Genomic DNA, 26,790 nt, shown 5'->3' on the forward strand with positions numbered 1-26,790 from the left:
TGAGACAGTCTCCCAACGTCACCAGGCGCCAGGCTGGGGTGCAGTGGCGCAACCTTGGCTCACTGCAACCTCCGCCTCCCAGGTTCAAGCAATTCTCCTGCCTCAGCCTCCCGATTAGCTGGGACTACAGGTGCGCGCCACCATGCCCAGCTAATTTTTTTGTATTTTTAGTAGAGACAGGGTTTCACCATGTTGGCCAGGATAGTCTCGATCTCTTGACCTCGTGATCCACCCGCCTTGGCCTCCCAAAGTGCTGGGATTACAGGCGTAAGCCACTGCACCCAGCCCTTTTTGAACTTTAACTTCCTTGCTGTAATATGGAGGTGGTAATTGTGGTTTTAAAGGTTGGGCATCAGTGAGTAAATGCATGGGGAAGTATTTTGAAAACTAAAACGCAGCAGGAGGCATCACCATCTTCAGAGTCACCATCGCCATCGTCATCATCATTATGATGTGATGATGCATATGAAGTTATTTTTCGTTTTTTGGTGTTTTGTTTTTGTTTTTGTTTTTGTTTTGAGACGGAGTCTGGCTCTGTCACCCAGCCTGGAGTGCAGTGGCACAATCTCAGCTCACTGCAACCTCTGCCTCACAGGTTCAAGCAATTCTCCCACCTCAGCCACCTGAGTAGCTGGGATTACAGGAGTGTTTCACCACACCCAGCTAATTTTGTATTTTTAGTAGAAACAAGGTTTCACCATGTTGACCAGGCTGGTTTCCAACTTCTGACCTCTGGTTATCCGCCCCTGGCCTCCCAAAGTGCTGGGATTACAGGCATGAACCACTGCATCTGGCCTCATATGAAGATTTTTATAGCAGTGAAATTTTTCTGAATTAGGAAAATTCATTTTGCAGCTGTGTGGAGGGTGGACTGCGAACAGAAGAAAGCAAACCAATCAGGACACTGTTAGAGTACCCAGGTTAAAGATAATGAAAGTGTGATTCGGATGGCAGATCAGGTAACAGAAAGGAGTGAAAGGTAGACACACATTGCAGAGATTCAGTGCGGAATGTTAAAGTGAGCACCCATTCTGCTCCAGGCCCTGTATTAGGTGCTGGGCCACCAGACAAAAATTATACAGCCTTGAGGGGTTCATCACAGGTTAGAAGGGAGGCACAGATGTATAAACAAGTAACCACAACAGAAGGGACGAGTGTTCTAATAGAGACCTGTAAGTGGGAAATGTGGCACAAAGGAAGGCTGAGTCAACAGTGGCTTGGTTTGACCAAAGAAGGCTTCTTTGGAAAGGAGGAAATGGAGCTAGGTCTCAATGGATGAGTAAACAACCCAGCAAACAATAGGAGGTTGGGAGGTGCTACCAGCATGTGCAAAAAGCGTGGTATAATCAGGGGCTCTCAGCTTGGGAGGCTGGAGATGGCTAGAATGTACAAGGTCTTGGGTCCACTTAGGGTAGCCCAGGATGTGGTAAGTCCAGCTGCTGGGTGAACTTCAGCAAATCACTTAACCTTTTAGTGATTTCCTTTCCTCCTCTTAAAATAAGAAAATAATAAATCCTACCTTTCAGGGTGGGTATGAGAATTAAGTAAACCATGTAAAGCATTTAAAATCATATATAATATATTTTAAATGTTTAATAAATGAGAATTTTTGTTATGATGAGGGAGGGAGTGAAAGAGAAGGAATGTGGGATAACTCAAAGTATGCTGACTTGGAGAGTTTATGTTGCTGCCATTGATGGGATGTGAAATACAAGAAGAGGAAAAGTTTGCATGGTAGAGAAGTGTAGTTTTGAACATGGGGAGTTTGAATCGCTCATGAACACCCAGGTTGAGACATCTAGAGTGGGCATGTTGGACCTCGATGTGCGTTTAGACTTCACCAGCATGCTAGATGGTTTTTAAAGCCACAGTAGTAAGATCAGCCTGGGAAAAAAAAGGTAGTGAGAGGAAGGCTGAACACAAAACACCCAAGGAACAGTGAGAGAAAAGAAGCTTCAGCAAAAAAGAATGAGCATGAGATCTCCGAGAGCAGAGCTGGGCCAGCAGAACAGCTTGGGAGCCAGGGGAGAAGAGAGTTAGGAGGAAGTGAGCATTGTGTATAAGACACAGTCACAGTGCCTGCCAGTGGTGAGCTTTCAGGAAATGTTCATGCGGAAATGAGTGGGTGCTCAGGGATAGACCCCGATTAAGGTACAAAGATTAGGAGGACGGTTTCTATCCTTAAGAATCACAGCTTAGTGGTCTCTCAAAGTTTGTCTGCTGTTCCTCTCGGACAAACTGTATATTAAACAGATTTTAACCTGAAAGTGTCAGTTATAAGAAGCTGTTTGTCTAGGAAGTGTTCTTTTGAAAGTACTGTTACTCATTTTTTATGGACTTTTCATTTTATTTATTCCTGAGTTGCTGGAGGACATGCTGAAATAATAATTCATCTCTTTGGGTTTTAGTAACAGTCAGAGACAAAATACACAAATGTGAGACATTCTGTTACACAGAGGGAGTCTGTATGCAGTGTTAACATAGACATACCGGGGTGGTATGTGCAAGTCTGATATTTAATCATGAGTAATTAGTTGGTACTTCACAATTTTGGCCCCTGAGGATCATACGGTGTGAACTGTGTAAGCCAAAGCGTGATTGCGGAGGAAGCTATTGAGTGGCTGATTAGCAGTGAAATGGACTCAGGGACACATCAGAGAGTCAACGTAAGAGGAAAAAGACAATTGGTTCAATAGTTTGTAATTGATGAGTAATTTCTCTGCAAAAGAGTTGAGGCCACTTGTAGCAAAAACACATCTCCTCTCCAGTAATGAAAATGGAAGAGGAAAATCGGAAACCTTGTAGAGGAGGGATGGCCCTATGGGAGAGCCAAGGTGTAGAAAACCCACTTGTGTCTTCATGGCTTTCTTAATCAGGTAGCAACAATATGGGTAAGAGCTGACCAGGTCCTAGACAAGGTGGCCCAACTCTGAGAATGACGAATAGTTCCCTGACTCCATGGACAAAAATGCCACTGTGGACACAAACTTGACAGTCCTGCTTACCAGCCTCCTCAAAGGGAGACCAAGGCAGCAGCAGATACTTGCAGGGCAGAGGTGGGAGGAGAGAGGGACATTTTAAAGGGTCGCTGGATCCGCCTTTGCTTTCCTGGGGGAGCGTTGGTAACGGCAGAATGGAGAAGGGACACCTGGAATGCGTATGTGCCCAACCCACCTAGTGCCTGTGTCATGTGTCATGGCTTGGAAGAGGTGATATGGGGTCATGGCTTTGAACACACTTGCCCTCCCACGGCTTCCTGTGTGGGTTCTGCACCATCTGGGGTGGTGGGGAAGGTGAATGACCCAAGAAAAGAAGGGGCACCACCATTCCCAAGAGCCCTTTCATTCCAAAAGCCTGATGGAATCCCTTTTCAACACCCACCCGACTGCCAAAGGGAGGTAAGGAAATGTCCTCAGCTCAAGAGAGAGAATCTCTCACATTTCTGAAAATGTGTCAACCACTGCTTCTGTGCTTGCTTAGGTTTGGAAGTGCAGGCAAATCAAGAAATAGGGTTCAGCCGGGCTCAGTGGATCACACCTGTAATCCCAGCACTTTGGGTGGCCGAGGCAGGCGGATTGTCCAAGGTCAGGAGTTCAAGACCACCCTGGCCAACATGGTGAAACCCTGTCTCTACTAAAAATACTATAGTAGCCAGGCGTGGTTGCTCACACCTGTAATCCCAGCTACCCAGGAGGCTGAGGCAAGAGAATCACTTGAACCTGGGCAGCAGAGGTTGTAGTGAGCCAAGATCACGCCACTTGTCCACCAGCCTGGGCAACAGAGTGAGACTTCATCTTCAAATAATAATAATAATAATAATGGGATTTGGATCCAATTCATAAATGCCAAGTTGGCGTCCTGGTCATTAGAAATCAATATAATTCTATAATCATTTATTGATTGCAACTCTCTTCCAGAGGTGAGACTGAAGGTGAATACTGGAAGTGAATAAAACTACCCTTCTCTCCATCTCCCAAGGCTTAGAAAAAGTGTGTGTTAAAAAGTGTATGAAAAATTATTTCATGTCAGGCTCACACTGTGTTCTTAATACTGTGTTATAAGAAATGACACCATTCTCTCTCTGTATTTCATAGGCGTGATTTGTTTTTTCAGTCTCCATGAATGACATTTTTTATGAAGACCAAAGTGATGTGTGGACCTTATTGAGAACTGATACTTTATTTCTTATTGTATAAATAACTCCTCCAATAAAGATACCTAAAGTTAAAAGTACCTTATCCATTCCTTCGGAGACAGCCTATGAATTTTATGGGATCAAGTCCAAGTCCCCTTTGTGTGGCATTTTCCATAGAACTTTTGCTACTATATTGTCCCTTTGCTCAGGGCCTTAAATTAAGTGAAAAGAGGACAGCCTTGCAGACCTTTTTAAGGTATAAAGGGAGCATGGGGACAGCCAGGGAATCAAGAATTTAAAATTAGGAAAATAAATCATAAAAGTGGATTTCACATCTTTTAAAAAAAATGCTTTCAGCTTTTGTACATTTCTTACCCTTCTCCTACCTTATGGAGGCCTGTTTGTACAGCTGCTTTACATACCGCTGATTACTGTCTGTATCACAGTATTTGTTTTTATCCCATCCTTCAGGAGATGACCTGGCTTCCACCACTTTCTGCTATTCAAGCACCTGGCAAAGGGGAACCAACCAAATTTCCATTTCCAAATAAGGTGAGATCTTGCATCCCTCAAGAGGAATATGCTTTACTCCTGCAGGCATTTCTAGTGGGCAGTGGGTTTACCCTTGATTGTCTTTTCTTCTCTAAATATTCCTGCCAGAGGCACCTGAATCTGCTCCTTAACCATTTGCAAGCACATATGTATTCATTTATCAAACGTAGAGAACCAAGCCTCCAGTCTTACTTACCTACACTTCTCTGCAAAATGTGATACTTACTGTAATTATCATTTTATCTAAAAAACATTTGTGAAGTTGAAATGCATCTTATAATCATTTTAAACATTCAATGTGATGTATAAAATTGTATGTCCTGGATTTTTCTGGAAAGCTGTTATTAAATTAATGATGTATCTTAAAATCAATGTCTTAGAGTTGAAGACATGTGGTATTTAATTTCCCTGAATAGCTTTTTTAAAGTCTAAGATATTTTCTAGGACTTAAAAAAAATGGCTATATTTTCCAAGGAAAAGCACACCAAAAAATCGGCTACAAAATAAATGACTGTATACATGAGTCAAATAGTCTTTCTTTGATTTGAATAACTGACACATACTACATACTCATTATAAAGGATCAAATTATGCAAATGGAAAGAGACCAAAATCTCAACGTCCCTGGCACCCCAAGCCATAGATTATTTCCCTACCCAGAGATTACTATCAAGAGTTTAAAGTATGTGCCATTTTAGTCATGTTCCCTGTGCTTTATAGGTACATATATACATGTGCAATTTTTCCAATTCCTAAGTTTTGTACTACTAAAAGTATTTTTTCCAAAAGTTGATTTTTTTCACAATATGTATCATTGCTAAATAACAATATCACAGCTTCCTGGTCGGGCACGGTGGCTTACATCTGTAATCCCAACGCTTTGGGAGGTCAAGGCAGGCGACTCAGTTGAGGCCAGGAGTTCAAGACTGGCCTGGCCAACATGGTGAAACCCCATCTCTACTAAAAATACGAAATTAGCCAGGCATGGTGCTGTGTGCCTTTAATCCCAGTTACTTGAGAGGCTGAGTCAGGTGAATCACTTGAACCCAAGAGGCAGAGGTTGCAGTGAGCCTAGATTGCACCATTGCACTCCAGCCTGGGAGATAGATGGAGATTCTGTCTCAAACAAAACAAAACAAATAAATAAATTAATTAATATCAATATCACCACTTTCTAATGTGAATTATTAAAAGAATTGATCATTGCCATTATCACAAAAATAAATTCCATTCTAAGAATTGATTTTTAGTTCTCATAATAAATTGTATCTGAAGACCTTGTCAAGTGAATATATGGAGATTTTCTTCATTCTTCAAAACAGCAGCAAAATATTTTGTAGTATGAATTTGCCATAATTCATTTAATCAAATTCCTTTCAGTGAACACTGAGATGGCTTGTTATTATTACAAACACTGTTAGAACAAATGCCTCGTTGTGTACCTGCTATTGGCATAAGGATACCTTAAGTAGGAATTGTGGCTCTGGGCATCAGAAGCCACAGTTACTTTGGACTGTGTTTCAAGAGTACTTTTGGCCAGGTGTGTTGGCCCACACCTATAATCCTAGCATTTTGAGAGACCAAGGCACGAGGATTGCTTGAGGCCTGGATTTGAATACCAGCGTGGGCAACATAGAGAGACCCTGTCTCAACAAAAACGTGAAAAAATTAGCCAGGCATGGTGGCACGCCTGTAGTCCCAGCTACTTGGGAAGCCGAAGCCAGAGGATCACTTAAACCCAGGAGGTTGAGGCTTCAGTGAGCTATGATCACGCCACTGCACTCTAGCCTGGGTGACAGAGCAAGACCCTGTCTCAAAAAAAAAAAAAAAAGACAAGATAGTGCTTTTTACATATCTTTGCCAATGGTTATTATCATCTGGGTTTTTTATCGCTGTGTATGTATGATGAATGAAAAGTTGATATCTTGTTGTTTTCATTTGCATTTTCCCAATTACTTCTAAGCTTGAGCATTGACTGTTTTTCCTTTGCAAATTGCCTTTTCATTACCCATTGCCACTTTTTGAAAACTGATTTGTAGGAACTCCTTAACTCTTATTCATTTATCTATTATATATGATGCAATTACTTTCTTGCAAACCTTTTTATCTGCCTTTTATACTAGCAAAGTGTTTAATTTTTCTGTCAGAGAACAAAGATCTTTCCTGCTCCAACGTTCTAACAATGTTCTCTATTTTATTCTAATTCTTTTATCCTTTTTTTTTAGTTGTAGATTCATGATGTAGGATTCTAGTTTCCTTCTTTTCAATGGTCAGTAAGTTTTTATAATACTATCAGTGTAACAGCCCATTCTCCCACCACTGGTTTGAAGTGTCAGTAGTTGAGTTTCTCATAAATACCTGGATTTGTTTCAGGACTCTCTATTCTGTTTCTTGACATGTTTATCTAATTCTTTCCCAAGGACTCATTGTTTAAATCAGAGATCAAGAAGCTTTTTCTGTGAAGGATCAGACAGTAAATAGTTAAGGCTTTGTAGGCAACACCACAATGAATGAAATGTGGCATCTCATTGGTGGGATCCACACGAGAACCCATGTGAAGTTCCTAGGCTTCTAGCCCTTTCATTCAGTACAGGGGAATTTAGCTGAGTAGTTTGTTCAGTATGTACTTCCAGCGGCATCCTGCCGTCCTTATAATAAAATGCACAATTCTTACAATCTTTGCACATAATCTAGCCAAAATAATGCAGACCCAAAATAGAATCATACACATTTATGTTATGAATAGGTATCATGGTATAAGTACAACTTTTGATATAACTGGGCACATGCCAAAGCAGTTTGTTGTGACTTTTCCAAAAATACTGTACCAGTTTGTTTTGTTTTGTTTCATAGAGATACTTAAGTGCAAGTAACAACTTGACTTCTGAGGTAAAATTAAGACTTTTAATAATTAGTACAACAATTTCATTTTTTAGCTCTATTGAGATATAACTGACAAATAAAAATTTATATATTTAAGGTAAACAACTTGATTTTTTGATATTGTGAAATAATCACCACAATCAAGCTAATTAATATCTCAATAACCTCACATAGTACCATTTTCTTTTCTTTTCTTTTCTTTTCTTTTCTTTTTCTTTTCTTTTCTTTTCTTTTGATGGTGATGAGAACATTACCTCCTAGCATATTTCTAAAGATCTACCCTCTTAGCAAATTTCAAGTATACATTCTTGTTAACTAGTCACATTTCTGATCGCCATATATTTTCATTCACACACATATATGTACACACACACACACACACACACACAGAGCATACACATGAGCATAGACTGTACTGAGTGAACTAAACCAGACACAGAAAGACAAATACTGTATGTCATGACCAATATGGAGACTCTAAAATGGACACACAGAAGTGGTGAGAAGAATGGCGGTTGCCAGGGGCTGGGGGAGGGGACAATGGGAGTGTTAGTCAAAGGATACAAAGCATTATTTATGCAAGATAAATAAGTTCTGGAGATCCCATGCACAGAAATATGACTATAGTTAAAATTTTGTATTTTGAAGTTGGAAAACAGGCTGGGCGTGTTAGCTGAGGCCTATAATCCCAACACTTTGGGAGGCCAAGGTGGGCAGATCACCTGAGGTCAGGAGTCTGAAACCAGCCTGGCCACTATGGCGAAACCTCATCTCTACCAAAAACACAAAAATCAGCTGGGTGTGGTGCTGCCCACCTGTAATACTAGCTACTCAGGAGGCTGAGGTAGGAAGATGACTTGAACCTGGGAGGCAGAGGTTGCAGTGAGCTGAGTTCCTGCCACCATACTCCAACCTGGGCAACAAGAGTGAAACTATGTCTCAAAAAAAAAAAAAAAAAAGACAGAAAACAAGAAGTATTTTATTTTTCACTCAAAAAAATACATTACAGCTAGTGCTTGACTTACAACCACGGTCGGGACCACGGACAGGTCGTAACACGATTTGGTCGTAAGTTGAGCAGGCTATATGTACAGTTGAAATGGTGCACGCGGAAATGGTAGTGCTGCCGGAAGCTGGTCCGCACTGTCGTACGCCCAGCTGGGCAACGTTTGCGCTGCCAGACGCGGAGCAGTCATGGCTAGCGATTGTGGTCTTAAAGTCGAATGGTCGTATGTTGCATAGGTCGTAAGTCGATCAATACCTGTATTATCTATCATGTGGGGCACAGAATTTCAAATTTAAATGAAAAAAAAGTGTCTTATTTAAGACCACTATAGGATTTGCATGGAGCTATTTCATTTCTAGATCTTTTCGCCTTGCCCTTGAAAGAAAGAATAAGTGACTTTACAAAGTGTAGGAGCACTGCGGATTTTAATAATGCCTTTTTTCAAAAACTCACTATGAATACTGATAATGTATCTTGTACCAATGAAGCAAGACTGCTTGAGTTTCCTATTTCTATTATAACAAATTGCCGAAAACTTAGTGACTTCAGACAACACCCATTTATTATCTAACATTTCTGGTGGTTAGAAGTCTGAAATCTGTGTCACTGAGCTAAAATCAAGGCATCAGCAGAGCTGCAATCATACTGAAGGTGCCAGGGAAAGATTTATTTTCTTGCTGTTGCTAGTATCTAGAGGCGGCCACTGTTCCATGGCTCATGACTCACATCACTGTGACTTCCACCTCCCTCTTACCCTTCCACATCTGCTTGAACTCTCCTGCCTCCTTCTTTCCCTATAAAGACCCTTGTGATTATATTGGGCCTGCCCAGATGATCTCCCACCTCCAAATCATTAATCACATTTGCAAAGTGTCTTTCCATGAAGGTAACATAGTCACAGGTTCTGGGAATTAGGGCACAGACATCTTTGGGGGTGCCATTATTCTGCCTATAACCAAGAGTATTACTAATTTTCTCACAGAGTGCACCTCTTTTAACCTCCATCTCAGCAAATTTGTATTGACAGCTGGGCCTTGCAATTCGTTAATGAGACAATTAACGTTCGAGATGATCATCATTTCTAGTGTGTAGGAGCTAAAACTGTTTTTGGAATTTTAGGTTCAAAATCTCCTAAATGACTAATAAACAATGGAATTAAGCCCTTATTAAAATTGAAGGGGCAATTTGACCTCACAAGGAAACTTGATTTAACTGTGGGTTCTGAGTCACCAGTACCACTAAATTAATTAGATGAATACAACTGAGAATTTCCTCATTTTGTCTGGGTATTGAAGGACATCATATATAATAAAGTCAATTGATAATGATCTTGGCTATTTTCTATTCTCTGTGGACTTAATTTGGAGTCACAATTCCCTAGACAAACACCACCGGACATTTCTGCCTCATTCTTCAAATCTCAAAAGTAATTGAATTTGGTAAAGAAAAGAATGCATGACTCCTTTAAATTGTCTGCCATTATCGAGTATTTCAACCAAGAGAGAAGAAAATGTATTTTCTTTGCTTTTTCCCTTTCATTTCTGCAGCAATCTCATACATTTTGAAATGCAAATAAAGAACTCAAAATGTAGGGCATTTTCCACCTTCAGGAAGGTGGGTAGCTAAGGCCGTTTCTCAAGCATTCACATGGCCATGGGTGCTGTATCTGGTAGGATCAGACATGGCCTGAAACAGCTTTTTTTTTTTGAAACCAAGTTTTGCTCTGTTACCCAGGCTAAAGTGCACTGGTTCGATATTGGTTCATTGCAACCTCCGCCTCCTGGATTCAAGCAATTCTCGTGCCTCAGTCTCCCTAGTAGCTGGGATTACAGGCACCTACAACCACACCCAGCTAATTTTTGTATCTTTAATAGAGACAGGGTTTCACCATGCTGGCCAGGCTGGGTCTCAAATTCCTGACTTCAAGTGATCTGCCAGCCTCGGCTTCCCAAAGTGCTGGGATTACAGATGTGAGCCACCGTACCCGGCCCTGAAACTGTTCTTGCTGATTGATTTTTAAGGCATTATACAGAAGAATTCTAGCATCTTCACAGAACTGAGAATCCTATTGCCTTTCTCTTTACCCATCAGAATGGGAAGGAAAGCTAGCAAGTGTGAAGGGAAAGTACTTTGAAGTTGGAAAGTTTATTATACATCTCCTTCTTTGGGTTGCTCATGTGCTTCAAAAACTACTGCAAAATTGTGTGCACTAAAACTCCATGTTTAGCATTACCTCAAAATAAGCATTTAAATTAATTGCAAATCAAATTATTTCAACTGTTTTGAGCTTTATAGAGTTAAGAATGAGGGTGAAGGGAGACCCAACTAAATCAGGTGCTAATTTTTTCTACCATAATTAGCTTTCCATGGGAGTCTGAAAATATAAGGAGATATATTTCCACTTCTTGTCTTTTGTAGTTCCAGCAATGGACTAATAGAGTAAAAAGGAGAGGCGTGAGGGGTGGAGTCATTCCCAGGTGATTTCACAAAGCCATTTTTTAAGTAATGCCTTCATGGTATACTGTCTTGCCTCACAAACATAGCTAAAGAACTGCTGTATTTCACTGACATAAGGTGCATTTTTTTTTTACATTTTAAGGTCCCTAAAATCAGGATTTGTTTTACAGTTGATGGCATCTTCCAATTAATTGGCAGCAACTGGTAGTACATGAGATAATGCAGCCTTATATGATTTGGATGGCCTGTTACATTTAATGAAATATGATATTTAGTATTTCATTGAAGGGCTTTCTCAGATGCCAGTATACCTGATTATTTATGTCTTCAGCAAGATGATTTGTATAAACTTTTCTTCACAGCTAAATACCGTATTTAAAGGAGTTTTAGGATTCCCATGTACCAAAAAATAGCTTCGGTTTTGGGACTTTAGGATTTAAAGATGGAGAATTAATTCCCATGTGTAGGTATTCTTCCAGGTATCAGGGAGTGGCTTTCCCTCTATGCACCTGACCTCCAGAATAACACACATTTGTTGAACAATGCTAATAAATCGAAAGCAGCAGATTAACATTGAAAATGTCCTGATATGGGGTGACAGACAACTTTTTTACACTTTCCTGTTTTGCTAATTTTTCTTTAATGAATAGGTGTTACAGAGCCATCCTTGGGTCAAGAAGGTAATAATAGTAGCCTTCCTCATGTGAGACTTGCTATCAAATTGTGTATTTTACATATGTGCAGTTTGTGTTATGTCACTTACACTTTTTTTTTTAAAGTCAGTGTTGAAAAAATAATTATAGTAATGGAAGTGTGATACAGTGCAGCAAAAACATTAGAGTCAAGAAGATTTCAAAAAGCAGGGTAACCCTTGAGCTTACCTGTGCAGAGCCTCGAAGGAAGAATGAAGTTTGCTAGCAGAAAACAGAAAGCAGCAGGATGGAGCATTTCAGGGGGAGGGGATCAGAACACAATACACAGCTGGCAGTGTTGGGGGTGGCAGTCACATCACTTTCAACCCTGGGTTCTAATGATTTGTACAGATGTCACCTCCAATCTTAACTTGCTGGACTCACTTCTGTGACCCTTAAAAAGTCTAATAGAGAATCTTGCAGGCCTGGTAGAGTGCTCCCAGAGGACAAAGCCAGTGCACAGAAGGGGTGGACTTCCCCAGGAATCTACCTACAGAAGACATTTGCAAGGGGAGAGAAGACCTGTGAGACGGAAGCTACACATATGTGGGTATCTGCGTGGGGTGGCAGGAGACACAAAAATGGAAAGGGCTTCAGTGTGTATTCCCTTTGGAGAAAGGAGCTTTGGTCTCCCTGTGTTCTGAACCCAGCCTCGCTCTGGATCCATGAAGAATGTCCTGCATAGTCTGTGGGGCCCCTGGGGTTTTGCAGCTGCTGGACAGAACAGTGCTCCTTCAGAAGCAGCAGCCCCAGGACCTGAGGTTTGCCAACAGACACCTTATCAGGGTATCTGATAAGAGGACCTAAAACCTGGGAGTGGTCCGGTAAGGTAGCTGACTCCTCCACAAGCAGGCTGACCAAATGCCAGTAAGAATGATAATGGGACATTATTTGTACCCACAGAGTGGCACAGTTTAGAACACTGGGGTGAGAGTCAATTACTTTTGAGCTAACATTTGTTGTTTCAGTGTACCACCAAGAAAACCTCAGCTAGCAACATGAGATTATATATTAGGGACAAAGTCTTTGATTTTATTCTTGCCTCTCCTGCAGAAGACTTCCACAGAGATTTGTTTTGTTTTGCTATGTTTTTTATACCAATTTCTTCAACCATTTTCAGTCTCTCTTCACTCCCTACCACAAAAAACAAAAATAGTGGTTAATTACACAAGTGTTTTAGTTAAAATTTAAAGTTTACTATCTATGAGATACATGATTTTATGGTGTGTAATCCTAATTCGGGTCATCTGTAAGTTCATCTTACATTCTCTGCTGAAGAGTCTGTGATCAACAATCATCCTCTGGGTTTTAGGACACACCAAGAAATTAAAAATTTTAGCTGGGCATGGTTGCACATGCCTGTAGTACCAGCTACGAAGGCAGGAGGATCACTTGAGCCTAGGAGTTTGAGGCTGCAGTGAGCCATGATCATGCTACTGCACTCCAGACTGGGTAACAGAATAAGATCCTGTCTCTAAAAAATAAATAAAATAAGCCAAGTGCAGTGGCTCACGCCTATAATCCCAACACTTTGGGAGGCCAAAGCAGGTGGATCACCTGAGGTCAGGAGTTTGAGACCAGCCTGGCCAACATGGCGAAACCCTGTGTCTACTAAAAATACAAAAAATTAGCGGGACCTGGTTGCTGGGGCCTGTAATCCTAGCTACTCTCAGGAGGCTAAGACAGGAGAATTGCTTGAAGTTAGAAGGCAGAAGTTGCAGTGAGCTGTGATCATGCCTTGCACTCCAGACTGGGCAACAAGAGCAAAACTCTGTCTCATAAATAAATAAATAAATAAAATAATTTGATTTCCCATTTGTGTTAACAGTCTTAGAAAAAATTCTGTTTGTTTTTTTTTTTTAATGAGCTTAATGCTGGAAACTATGTCAGTTACCATTCTTGTCCATTTGTTGGTGTGTATTTCCCCTCCCTAGTACAGATGCCTCCAAATGGCCCAGATCTGCAGATAGCACAGAGGAGTTAACTAAATGGGACTCAAAGTTTTTTTCACATGCCAAAGCTAAAACTAATTTATGTACAGATATAAACTCTTAAATTCCCTAGAAGAGAAGGAAAACATACCAATCTACTTGGGAGATTTAATTGTGTATGCCTTCTGAGTAACAGCGTCTATCCAAAATAGGCCAAAATCATTTTTACAGATGATATTTTAGTCCATCATTTCAGGAACAATATTTCATCTTCATATAATCATTTCCAAAAATGGAATCTCAGGGTGAGAGTTGAGCTTGTTCTTTTTCTTCAGATGAATAGCTCATTATTACCATAATTGAAAGAGGTTTATTAGGCATCTGCATATGACTCAGGCTGTTTAATAGAGTGGGAATCCCTTACCCTCTCAATTTTCCCACCCAACCTCTGCCTGCCAGACTGGCTCATTTTATACTGTTTCAGTAGAATTTCCTTTTGAAACAGACATTAGTACTTGGATTTGAGTGTAACGTAAGTCACATCAAATGACATACCTTACCTCCTAACAACCTACAATTATGGAGCCAAATTCTGGTAAAATATGTTAAGCTATATAACGGAAGTTAATTCAGTTTCACTGGATTTTTGTTTTATGTGCTGGAATTTTAAAGGAGTTTTACTGGATTTTATGTCCTGCTACTTATTCTTTGTTTACATTCCTACCATCTCAGTTCACTCATTCTTTTATAAGTCTCTCATATTTTTAATTTTTTTTACTTTAATATCTTTTGGGTTACCACTGGTTTTTGGTTACATGGATAAATTGTATAGTGGTGAAGTTTGAGAGTTTACTGTGCCCATCATGGGAGGCGTGTACATTGTACCCAGTATGTAGTTTTCTATCCCGTGTCCTACTCCTGTCCTCGCACTTCTGGATCTCCATAGTTCACTATATTACTGTGTGCCTGTGCATACCCATAGCTTAACTCCTACTTATAAGAACAATATGGTATTTTGTTTATTTTCTATTAAATGAGAATTTTTCAAGGAAAGAGGATGTAAATCCTCAAAATAATTTCATATTTTGTTTTAATGCAAACTTAAATTTAATGTAAAATTAAATTCAATCTCTATTTACCTGAGCAAACTTAAAATACTGTGTAGTACTGGCTTTATTCCATTGCAGATAAGTAGATACTGTGGTAATCTTTTTATCCACCATTGTGAGATTGACAACAGTTGTTTAATAGAGTGTTTCTGGTGCCAAACCCATCTATAGGAAGTGGGTTGAAGTAAAGGTTTATTCAAAGATAAATTAGTTAGATTAAAAGTCAACAGGTCAGTGTCTTAAATATAAGAACCCAAACTACAGGTATCATGGAGGAAAACATAGGTTTAAATCTTCATGGCCTTGAATTTGGCAATGGATTCTTAGCTATGACACCAAAAGCATGAGCAACAAAAGAAAAATTAGGTAAATTAAAGTTTATTTAGAATTTTAAATTTAGAAAATTTAGAATTTTGTGTATCAAAAAACATTGATAAAATGAAAAGACAATTGACAGGATGGGAGAAAATGCTTGCAAATCATAAATTGGGTAACAGTTTAATATCTAAACTATATCAAGAACTCTTTCAACTCAAAAATAAAAAGACAAACCAATTAAAAAATGGCAAAGGACTTGAATAAATATTCCTCTAAAGATGTACAGATGGCCAACAAACCCATGAAAAGGTGCTCAACATCATTTGTTGTTAGGGAAATACAAATCAAAACTACAGTGAGACACCACTTCATACCCACAAGGATAGCTATAATTTTGTTAATGGAAAATAATAAGCATTGGCAAGGATGTAGATAAATTGGAACCTCGTACATTGTTGGACTGAAAAATGATTTCACTGCTGTGGAAAATGGTTTGGCAATTCCTTGAAAAGTTTAACATAAAGTTATTATATAACCCAGAAATTCTGCTCTAAGTATATACACAAAAGGATTGAAAACATGGATTTGAACAAGGGTACATACACACATTTCATAGCAGTACTATTCACAGTATCCAAAAGGTAGAAACAGCCCAAATACTCATTAACAGATGAATGGACAAACACATTGTTGTATATCCATGCGATACAATATTATTCAGCCATAAAAAGGAATGAGGTGCTGATACATGCTACAGGATGGATGAACCTCAAAAGCGTTATGTTGAGTATAAGAAGCCAATCACAAAGATCACATCTTGTATGATTCCATTTATATAAAATATCCAGAATAGATAAATCCAAAAGACAGATGGAAATTGGTGGTTGTAAGGGGCTGGGCCATGAGGGATATGGGGAGACCCTGCTTAATGGAAGGGATTTTACTTAAGAGTGATGGAAGTATTTTGTAACTAGATAGAGGTAGTGGTTGTACAACCTTATGAATGTACTAAATGCCACTGAATTGTTCACTTTAAAATGGTTAATTTTATGTTACGTGAACTTCACCTCAATAAACAAAACAAAAAGTCGTTAATAGAAAATAAAAATGATTGTGAAGTGTATTCCCAGAACTGTTTAACATGTACATGTACACTTTCATGTATATGTTTCTCCTTAAAGTAGCTGGTAGATATTAAGAGCAATGAATTGGTTCTGAATGACCAGTAATAGATCTCATGTTTAACTTGGGTTTTGAAAGCCAAAATAAGAAAATTAATTGCTATTTCTTGTTCTTTCAGGACTCTCAGCTTGTATCCTCTGGACACAATAATCCAAGTAAGAAAGACTTCACTCAAGGTTTCATATGGGGAGCAGGTGGTGGGGGTGGAGGGCAGAAGGGGAGGGAGGTTGAGCACGCAGTAGACAGTAGATTTAAAAGAATTTTACTAAAAAATTGGGAAAGGGGCCATTTGTTCAAGTGCTGCCCAAATGAATGATAAGATTTATGATGACCTTGAGTGTGCATATTCAAGGAAAGGAGGGCCAAAACAGAAAATGGTGAATTTCAAAGCCATCCTAAGAGAAAGAAGCATCATGCTTTATTGTAGTTGTTTCTAGTATATATGGAGGGAAAAAAAAATTAAAAGGCACATAATTCGTTGCCTAAATTAAAGGAAAATGAGTGAGCAAAGAAAACCAATCAGTAGACCTTAAGATAAATGACCTTAGAATCCATGAAAAAAAAGTCACAACTGGCTGGGTATGAGTACCATGCCCTCTTCCAGAAATAGAGACTCAACTATCTAAGAAGCAGTTTCCTTATTGAATTGGTAGCTCATAAAACGCATGGGCTTTTTTGTCAAAGAGAGGATGTTATCATTCCATGAAGTAGTGTTTTAGTTCTCTTCTTTGGCACTGCTAATTGGTATTAATGTTGTCTTGAGCGTTAAAAATGCATAAACTACCCCATTCATGTCCTAAAAGCACACTCACAAAGACTGGGTTGTGTTAGTTTCACGACCAGCCAGCAAGCTAAGAGCACCCCTTGCCAAGTACAAAGCTGCATTTGAAGACTGAGCATCCTCTGAGCTGTAGATCTGTCTGTGGAACTGTGGCTCAACCACTGGGCAACTGCGAGGCAAATGGAGTGGACAGAAAAGATGTCCAGGCAAATGCATCGGGAAGCAGCAGAATTTTCAGGCACAGCTAGAGAAAGGCTGGTGGATAGCACAGTGGTGTAGGGGAAATATCACTTAATTTTCCCACCCTCTGTTGGGATTTGCTGTGGGTACAGGCACCAGTGATGAGGCAAAATGCCAAGAGACATGAAATCTGAAGAAAATGATGAATTTAGTCATAAGAAAAGTGATCAGAAGACGTGCTTGGTTAAGTCCGTGTGGTGGTATACAGGCGTCAGCATCACACACCGCAGACTAGAATGTCTTGAAGAGTTGCCATTGCTTTCCTCGCTGTGTCTCACTATTGAATTTAAATGTTCAGAGGGAAGGGAAGATCTCATAGATGAATGAATGCACCTTCTCCCAGCTTGGCATTTTTGACAGACAGAAGAGCAAAGGAAATTCTTGTTGAGTGTCTGTTCTGTGCTAGCCTCCTGACTTATGGTATTTCACTTAATCTTCACAATAGCTGCATGAGCAAGGTATTAGGATCTCAATTTTACACATGAAGAAGATGAGATTCTGAGGCCAATAACGAGTCATTTTTAGTCGCCTTGCTAAGAAAAATGACAGATAGAATTTGAATTCAGAGATCTCTGCCCCAAAGACACAGCTTTTTATTCCACTATGTTGATTCCCAGAAAGCTGCTGCTGTCACTTCACCATGAGATTGAATTCTTGTCCGATAACTCTCTGCTGTGATTTCTGTGTATATTCGGCATATTTTTATGGCATGCTATAATATTCACTGCAATTTAAATTATGTAAAAACGGACCCTTCTTCTACAGGACATGATATGGCACTATCCCTGTGTGGTACAAAACTCTCTAGCATTTCATTGTCCAGGAAAAGTTTTTGATTAGCTTTTTATTTTCTAGGAGTAAGGGGACTTTTTTTTTCTCTTTTCATTTTCTTGAGACAAGGTCTTTCTCTGTTGCCCAGGCTAGAGAGTACAGTGGCACAATTATAGCTCACTGTAACCTTGAATTCCTGGTCTCAAGAAGTCCCTCCACCTTAGCTTCCCAAGTAGCCAGGACTATAGGAACATACCACTTTTTAAATTTTGTCTTAGAGGCAGCATTAAACTATGTTGCACAGGCTGGTCTTGAACTCCTGGGTTCAAGTGATCCTTTTGCCTTAACCTCCCAAAGTGCTGAGATTATAGGTGTGAGCCACCATGCCTGGCCTTTTTTATTTTTAAATAAATCTTTCTCCAACACCCCAGCATGTGTATATAAAAATAATATTCCTATTAAAAATCTGAGCATTCTCTGCAATTTACAGCACATCTGAAACTTGAGGAGAGCTGACCCCACCAGCATTTCCCATGCTGTTTTTGTATTTGGTTTGGAGTCATGATTCCAGTAAACGTGTAGGAAATAGAGAAATACAGAACTTCAGAGAAACCAAAAACCAAATATATGTGTGGATTGATTACTAACTCTCATTATTTTAGGCCAGTGATTTTATTCTCTTTGAAGTGAGAAAGACTGTATTATATAGATACTAAAGAAAATATTGTATAAACAGAAAATGACTTTCAATACAAATCTTTTAAACGAGATTGTTTGCTGAATTACTGATCAGTCGAACTTGATATTATAAAATGGAAGCTTATTAAGCATTGAGATGCTTGAATGTTTACATGGATGATTTATGTCTACATTTTTTAAAATTATGAGAACATCCCGTTCAGTTGAGAGACTGCGCTTAAGCAGTTCTTCCTCTCCCTTCAAAATTCCCACCTAACAGCCATGAAGCTGTAGAAATGGAAATAAATCCAAAGTAGCACCGAAACCGGGAAGAAGTGTCATCAGCAAACCAGAAATTTAGCTGTGTTTCTGGAAAGCCAAAAGTAATAAGACCCTACTGAAAAATAATCTTCAACAGGGAAAGTCATGACACAGCAAAGGAATAAAGATGAGACAAACAGGAACAAGCTTTAGAGGTGGTGGGAATGCCCCCAGGAGCCCCAGGAAAGACCACATTTCCACTGGACCCCGAGAGAGAACAAGTGCAAATTGCTTGCAGTGATGGAAACACCTGGCCATTCTTCAACCATTACCCCTCCACCTCCATCCTTGCAGATTCCCACACAGAGCTTTCAGCGTAATTTTTTTCTCAGAAACAGAACAGATTCTAAGATAATACCAGGCCTTAAAAATAGATGACATAGGGTAATGGCAGAAGAGTCAGCTGTTTCTTGCGGGAAATACACAAAAATCCTACACACCTAAGGTACAGCACTTTATATTTTTCTTGGAGGAGTGAGTAAAGGAAGGGTTTGGGCTTGCAGCTTGCCTGGAGGTTTCTCTTCTCTTGAGCCCTACATGAATCCTTCAAGTCAACTTACCCTGCCCACTTACAAAGGTCCGTATATCAGCTCTTCCCTCCAAGGAATAGATATGTTAGAAAAATGGATCGGTATACTGATACAGGAGAGCCATGCCAACTACCTTTGTTAACCAATTTATTTTAAAATACGAATATATAATCAGTGAGCACCGAAAAGAAAGACTAGCCCCAAAGGAAATCTAGAAAATCTAATTCAAGGAAAAGGAGAAAAAAGTTTCAAGCATAATTACAGTCCTTAGAAAGATTTGAAATTAATTGTGTTAAATAAAAACAGAACAGATTGATATGAAAAAGAGGTAATTACAGAACAAATGAACATTTGAGAATTAAAAATACGATTGACAAAATAAAAAACAATAGGGATGGTAATAGGTGAAGTCTGGAACCTTGAATATAAAGTTGAAAACTCTTTTTTCTGAATATAAAGCAAAACACAGATGGAAAATATTAAAGGGATTGAAGATATACAGCTAGTCAAGGTGGCACGGCGAAAATCCATCTAATTTCCAGAAAAAGACAATGGAGAGGAATGAATAATAATAGAAATAGAGCACCAAGGGAAATGAACAACTTAGAATGAGAAAAGAAACCCTTACAAAAAGGAAACGAGACTGTGAGCAACAACAAGAACAAACAGGACAGCAGAGAGTCAGACTCATTCAGAAACTGGAGTTATCAAGCCTAGAATATAAAATCAGAGCCCTTACTTTAATTTCTGGAAATAAAAGAGAGGATTGGACATGTGATAAAGAGCAAAAAAAAAAAACTTAGAGAAGTGTTAAACAGAACTTCTAGGAATAAAAGAATATTCTTTTATTATATAAAAGAATATAAACTTCTGGGAATAATAGAAATTATAATTTCCATGGGCAGGCATAACAGCACGTTAGACATAGCTGAGAAAGAATTAATGAATTGGAAAGACTAATTTAAGAAATTATCTAGAATGCAGCCTAGAGAGACAGGAATGGAAAGTAGCAAATGAGTTAAGAGACATGGAGATAAAGTGGGGAAGTCTAACATACATCTAACTAGAATTTCAGAAAGGGAAAGGGAAGCAAGAAGAAGATGATTGATAGCTGAAAATTTTCCAGACTTGAAAGACATTAATCCACAGAGTCAAGAAACCCAGCGAATACCAAGGATGAATGAAAAAAGCCCACACTACACACATTGTAGCTAAACTGCACATAAAGAAAAATTAAAATACGCTTTAACATCTTCAAAAATGCAGGCAACTTACAGCTAACTTCACAACAGCATCAGTGGGAGCCCGCAGAGAAATAGAAATGTCACTGAGTTGAGAAAAAATAAATATCAGTTTAGGATTGTGTGTTTTGCAAAAAAAATTTAATGAATCAAGACATTTTCAGACAAAAACTGAGAAACTTTGCCACCAGTAAATCCTCACAAAAAGAAATTTTTAAAGACATACTTTGTTCAGAAGGAATGTGAGGTGTAAGAAGGATTAAATGCAGCAAAAGTAAACATGGGGAAAATTTAAACAATGATTGCATGTACCAATATTAATATATTGTTAAGTAATCAAAATAAAAGTACAGTTGGAATCCACAAAACAATAGCATAAAATAAGATGAGGAGAATTTGGAATTAAAATCTTCTAAGTTCCTATAATTATTTCAGAGAAGAATAAAAATTTTAACTTTGGACTTTGATAAATAAGGTAAATATTTGCAATATTTATGGTAGGCACTATAGTGAAAGGTATTTAACCTACAAACCAAATGTGGAGAACCAAGTTAAAAATAGAATATGAATATTGTTAGTTAATCCAAAAGAAGTAAACAATAGAAAATCAAGTATATGGAAAAATATGGTAGCATAAATTAATCAGTAACATAAAGGCCGAGTATGATGGTTTATGCCTGTAATCCCAACACTTTGGGAGGCTAAGGTGGGCAGATCACTTGAGGCCAGGAGTTGGAGACCAGCCTGGCCAACGTGGGGAAACCCTGGCTCCATTAAAAATACAAAAATAAGCCATGAGTAGTGGTGTGTGCCTGTAGTCCCAGCTACTCAGGAGGCTGAGGCAGAAGACTCACTTGAATCCGGGAGGCAGAGGTTGCAGTGAGTCTAGATTGCACCACTGCATTCCAGCCTGGGCAACATGGCAAGACTGCATCTCAAAAATAAATAAATAAATAAATAATCAGTAATTTAAAGAAATTGATTAGATGCAATGATTCAATAGCAAATATTGATCAAATGGACTAACAAAATAAACTCTAACTCTGTGCTGTTTAAAGTGACACATTAGAAATTAAAGATTCAGAAAATTTGAAAGGAAAAGCATTAGGAAAATGTATGCCAGCCAAACACTGATGGAAAGAAATATGCTATATTTATTTTGATATCAGAAAAATAAACTTCAAGCAAAAAGCATTACTACAGTTAAAAAAAGTCACTCCCCAAGGAAAGGTACAATTTACCAAATAGACAAAAATTCCAAATAACATAGCTTCAAAATTTTAAAAGTAAAAGTAACCAAATTACAAGGAGAAATCTATTATCTTAATGGGACATGTAAACATAAATTCGTAACTGTTATAAAATGCAAACAGAAAAAATAGTAAGGATACGTGAGATTTAAATAACACAGTGAGCAAGAGCACATTACCTGACAGCTGCAGAATATGCACTATTTTCAAGCAGACAGGGAACAGTTATGAAAATTGACAACTACTGGACCATTAAGCAAGTTTCAACAAATTTTAAAGGATAAATATTATATTGACCATGGTCTCCAACCCCAGTATGATTAAATTAGAAATTGATAATGAAAATATGACTAGTAGGGAGAACACATGTTTAGAAGTTAGGAACCACGTTAGATATTACTGAATATTTGGGATTGAAAGATAATAGAAATGCCTAATATTAAACCTGGAAGGTGTAACTAAATTGGAGGGAAAGCTGCAGCTTTTCCTCTAAAATATTCATACTAGAAGTCAGGTGCAGTAGCTCACACCTGTAATCCCAGCACTTTGGGAGGCCGAGGAGGGCAGATCAGTTGAGGTCAGGAGTTTGAGCCCAGCCTGATCAATATGGTGAAACCCTGTCTCTGCCAAAAATACAAAATTCAGCCAGGTGTGGTGGCGCCCACCTGTAGTCCCAGCTACTCAGGAGGATGAGGCAGGAGAATCACTTGAGCCCAGGAGGCGGAGGTTGCCGTGAGCCGAGATCCCACCACCACTGCACTCCAGCCTGGAAGACAGAGTGAGACTCTGTCTCTAAATAAATAAAGAAATTACTCATACTAGAAAATAAAAAAATTAATGAACTAAGCATCCATCTTAAGAGCTAAAACAAGAGAAGATAAACTAAAAAAATATGGAAAAGAGACTTACAAAAAAAGACAAAAACAAATTAATAAAATAGCAAAGATAAAATTTTAAATATCAATAGAGCCAAAAGTTTATTCTTCGAAGATACAATAAAATTGACAAATTTTGCAGAGAGGTTGATCAGGACAAAAAAAGAAAAGGCACAAACAAATAATATTAGGAATCAAAAAGGGAACAAACTGTGATGCAGATCAAGAACATAAAAATATGTTATGGGCAAAATTATACTAAAACTTTTCCAAAACCAGTGAAATGACTATGATTAAAATGATTCTTCAGGTATTATATGTATATATGTACATGTTTTATATGAAATTTGCATATAAATACGACCTGAATAATCCTATAACCATTTTAACAGTTGGCCCAGTAATTTTAAAAAATTATTACACACACACAATTTCAAGGCTAGACATTTTTACTAGGAATTCTACCAAACTCACAGGAAGAAGCAATTCCAAACCTACACCCTTCTTCGGAGAATTAGAAAAAGCAAGCAGTTCTCAAATCATTCTGTCAAGCCAGTGTAACCTTCATACCAAAATTTGACAAGCCAGTACAAAAAAAAGAAATTACAGGTATCATTCATGATCATAAATGTAAAAATTCTAGGTCAAATATTTATAAATTCCATGCAGCAAAGTACAAAAAATATTGTAAAATATAAGAAAATGTGTTTAGGAATTCAAAATTGGATCCTTTTTATAATATTAACACGATTCATTATGTTAAAATATTAAAGGAGAAAAATACAATTGTTTCAATAAATTAAGAAAAAGCATTTGATAAATTCACTACACGTGGTTTAAAGGAAAAATTCTTAGCAAATCAAAAATAGAATGCCACTTCATTAACACAATAACAGTATCTGCCAAAAAAACAAACCTCAGAACAAACATCCTATTTAGTGTTGAAACATTTACAACATTCTCCTCAAGATGAGGAACAAGACATGGGTTCCGCTTTTATCCAACATTATACTAGAAATCCTTGGTCAAGGCAGTAAAGTAAGAAAAAAAAGTATCTCCATAGAAAGGAGAAAAAAAATCATTTTCTCAAATTATATTGTCTATGCAGAAAACTCAATCTACAGATTATCAGGATTAATAAGAAAATTTAGCAAGATTGCTGTTGACACAATGAATTTCATTTCTGTACACCAACAACTGAAAAATTACAGTTTAAAACAACTTTTAATATTAGCATGAAAATAACTTACTAAACAATAACCCTGTCAAAAAACATGTTAAGACCTCTAATGGAGAAAATTAACTAACTATTGAAATATGTTAAAGAAGATCAAATTAAATGGAGATGCCTAATACCAGGTACAGGAATTGGAAGATGCAATGTTGTAGATACAAGTTCTCTTCAAATTGACCTATAGATTTAATACAGCTCCAATCAAATTTCCAACTTTTGTGTATGTGGAAATCGACAAACTGATACTCAAATTGATACAGTAGAACAAAGGTCTAAGAATAGCTAAGATGTTCCTGAAGAGCAAGGTAAGCCTTGCCTTACAATATTTTAAAAATGTATATTAAAGCTAAGTAATGAGGGCAGTAATAGACAAATTGAGCAGTGAAAGCGAGTGAGTAGAGACCCAGAAGCAGAGCCACAGGTGTATGAAAACCTAACTCCTGGCAGAGATGATGATGTAGATCAATGGAGAAAGAACGGACTTCAGATACCATAATAACTGGTTATTTCTAGGGAGAAAAATGAAACTAACTCCTACCCCACACCATATATAAAAACCAATCCAGGTATTTTTTACAGATCAGTAAAAGTATATGCTTTTAGAAGACAATACAAAACATTTCTCTGATGTGTTTCTTAAATCATAAAAAATGTCAAATAAAGAAAATTATCTAAAATTCAAGTACATCAAAATTAAGAACTTCACATTATCCAAAGATAACAGAAAAAATAAAAGGCTAACACTCGAAAAAGTTTTATATATATATTGAAAAGTTTTATATACACACACACACACACACACACAACTGTATATATGACTTATTGAAACAATAAAATTTTTCTATGAATGACATTAATACTAAAAAATAATTTTTAAGAAATTACACAGAGCAGGTACAAAATATTTACCTCATTAGTACTCAGAGATATGCAAACACCACAATAAAATTTTATTCTATATTATTAAGTTAGAAAAAACGTTAAAACGTTAACCCTAACAAGTGTTGGTGTGGATGTGAATCAGTTTGAAGTCTCATATACTGTCTGGGGAGTGTTAATTCGGAAATCAGTTTTGGATTCCTTGCTGAAGTTGGCCATATGGAAATCTTAAGACCAAGAACTCTAACGTGTGCATGAGGAATGTTGTTCATGAATTTATGGAAAAAATCTAAATGTCCATCAGGGTAGAACAAATAAAAAACTCTGGTATATTTGTGCAATAAAATATTGCACAGCAGTGAGGATGAGCAAACTGTAGCTACGTGCAGGATGATGGCTAAATCTTAAATTCCTAACATTGTGTGACAGAAGTGAGTCTCAGAAGAATGCGTAGGTATGATTATAGTCATATGAAGTTTAGAAACAGCAATGACCAAAAAATAGTTAATTTATTAATACATGATAGGTGGTTAAAAAGAAAAAAAGCCTCTCCAGAAAACAAAGAGAATGATTGACACACAGTTCTTTTGCCAATAGCCAGTGGGAAGGGTGGGAAGAGATGGGAGCCAGGTGAAGACGCTTTTGATGATATTCCATCCCTGGCCTGGAAGGTGTTTTCACAGTTCATTCATTGTAATGCTTGGAAAGTGTCTACATACATTTCATTTAAATATACATTTTATGTTCACTAAATGCATGCTCTATTTAACAGCATTTTAGGGAGAACATAACCTTAACTTGAGACAAACCTGTGACGTGGTGGTATATAACAGCGGGAATTCATTTGACGTAAATGCTGGGAACATTTGCACTCATTCCATGTTAGTGACATTCCCTTCTGTTCAGGTCTACTCAGACTGCCTTGTTCTTTAGCGACTAATATTTATATTGTCACAATATTGCAAACTCTCATTATTAGTTTATAATTTTTTACTTGACCTATAGGCAAGACCAAAAATTAAATTATCAACTAAATTAATATTAAGGAGGATGACTCAATAATTACTGAACAGAATATAAACATTTTCAATCTTGGCGATATAAAAGGAAAGATACCGCTGTGAGCCAGGAGGTGGGAGGGAAGGATAGATGAGTGAGTTTCCTCATTTTACACGTTATAAAAGAAAAGATACTGTCAGAAGGTGATTAATCAACAAAAAATAAGATTAAATGTATTTAAAGTTACAGATACCCACTAGAGGTGCTAAAAGTAATAACAGAACTAATAAAAATTACAAGGGGAGGGGAGAGGGGAAAATATTAAATACCTTGCCTCTTGTCTTTCATATCGGAAGTCATTAGGCACTCTCTAAAGCTGGGACATCTAGAAATAAAAACACATCAGCTGGGTGCAGTAGCTCACACCTGTAATCCCAGCACTTTGAGAGGTCAAGAAGGGTGGATTACTTGAGACCAAGAGTTCAAGAGCAGCCTGGCCAACATGGTAAAACCCTGTCTCTACTAAAAATACAAAAATTAGGCAGCTGTGGTGGCATGCACCTGTAATCCCAGCTACTTGGGAGGCTGAGGCAGGAGAATGATTTGAGATCACCCGGGAGGCGGAGGTTGCAGTGAGCTGAGATCGTGCCACTGCACTCCAGCCTGGGCAACAGAGTGAGACTCCATCTCAAAAGAAAAAAAAATCACTTAGAGTAATGATTGAAG

The 26,790-nt window shown here is 38.0% G+C and overlaps 1 long non-coding RNA gene across 1 annotated transcript in view; it reads left to right on the plus strand.

The window, feature by feature from the left end:
• Positions 1-3,833: 3,833 nt before the first annotated feature.
• The window catches only part of LOC108298792, a 28,056-nt gene continuing 5,099 nt past the window's right edge, over positions 3,834-26,790 (plus strand). The window contains exons 1-2 of the long non-coding RNA XR_001822696.2: positions 3,834-4,687; positions 16,384-16,420. This is a non-coding gene — a long non-coding RNA (uncharacterized LOC108298792). The remainder of the gene's footprint in view (positions 4,688-16,383; positions 16,421-26,790) is intronic.

This window comes from Cebus imitator, unplaced genomic scaffold (genome assembly GCF_001604975.1).
Source record: "Cebus imitator isolate Cc_AM_T3 unplaced genomic scaffold, Cebus_imitator-1.0 Scaffold1090, whole genome shotgun sequence".
NCBI classification, from domain to species: domain Eukaryota; kingdom Metazoa; phylum Chordata; class Mammalia; order Primates; family Cebidae; genus Cebus; species Cebus imitator.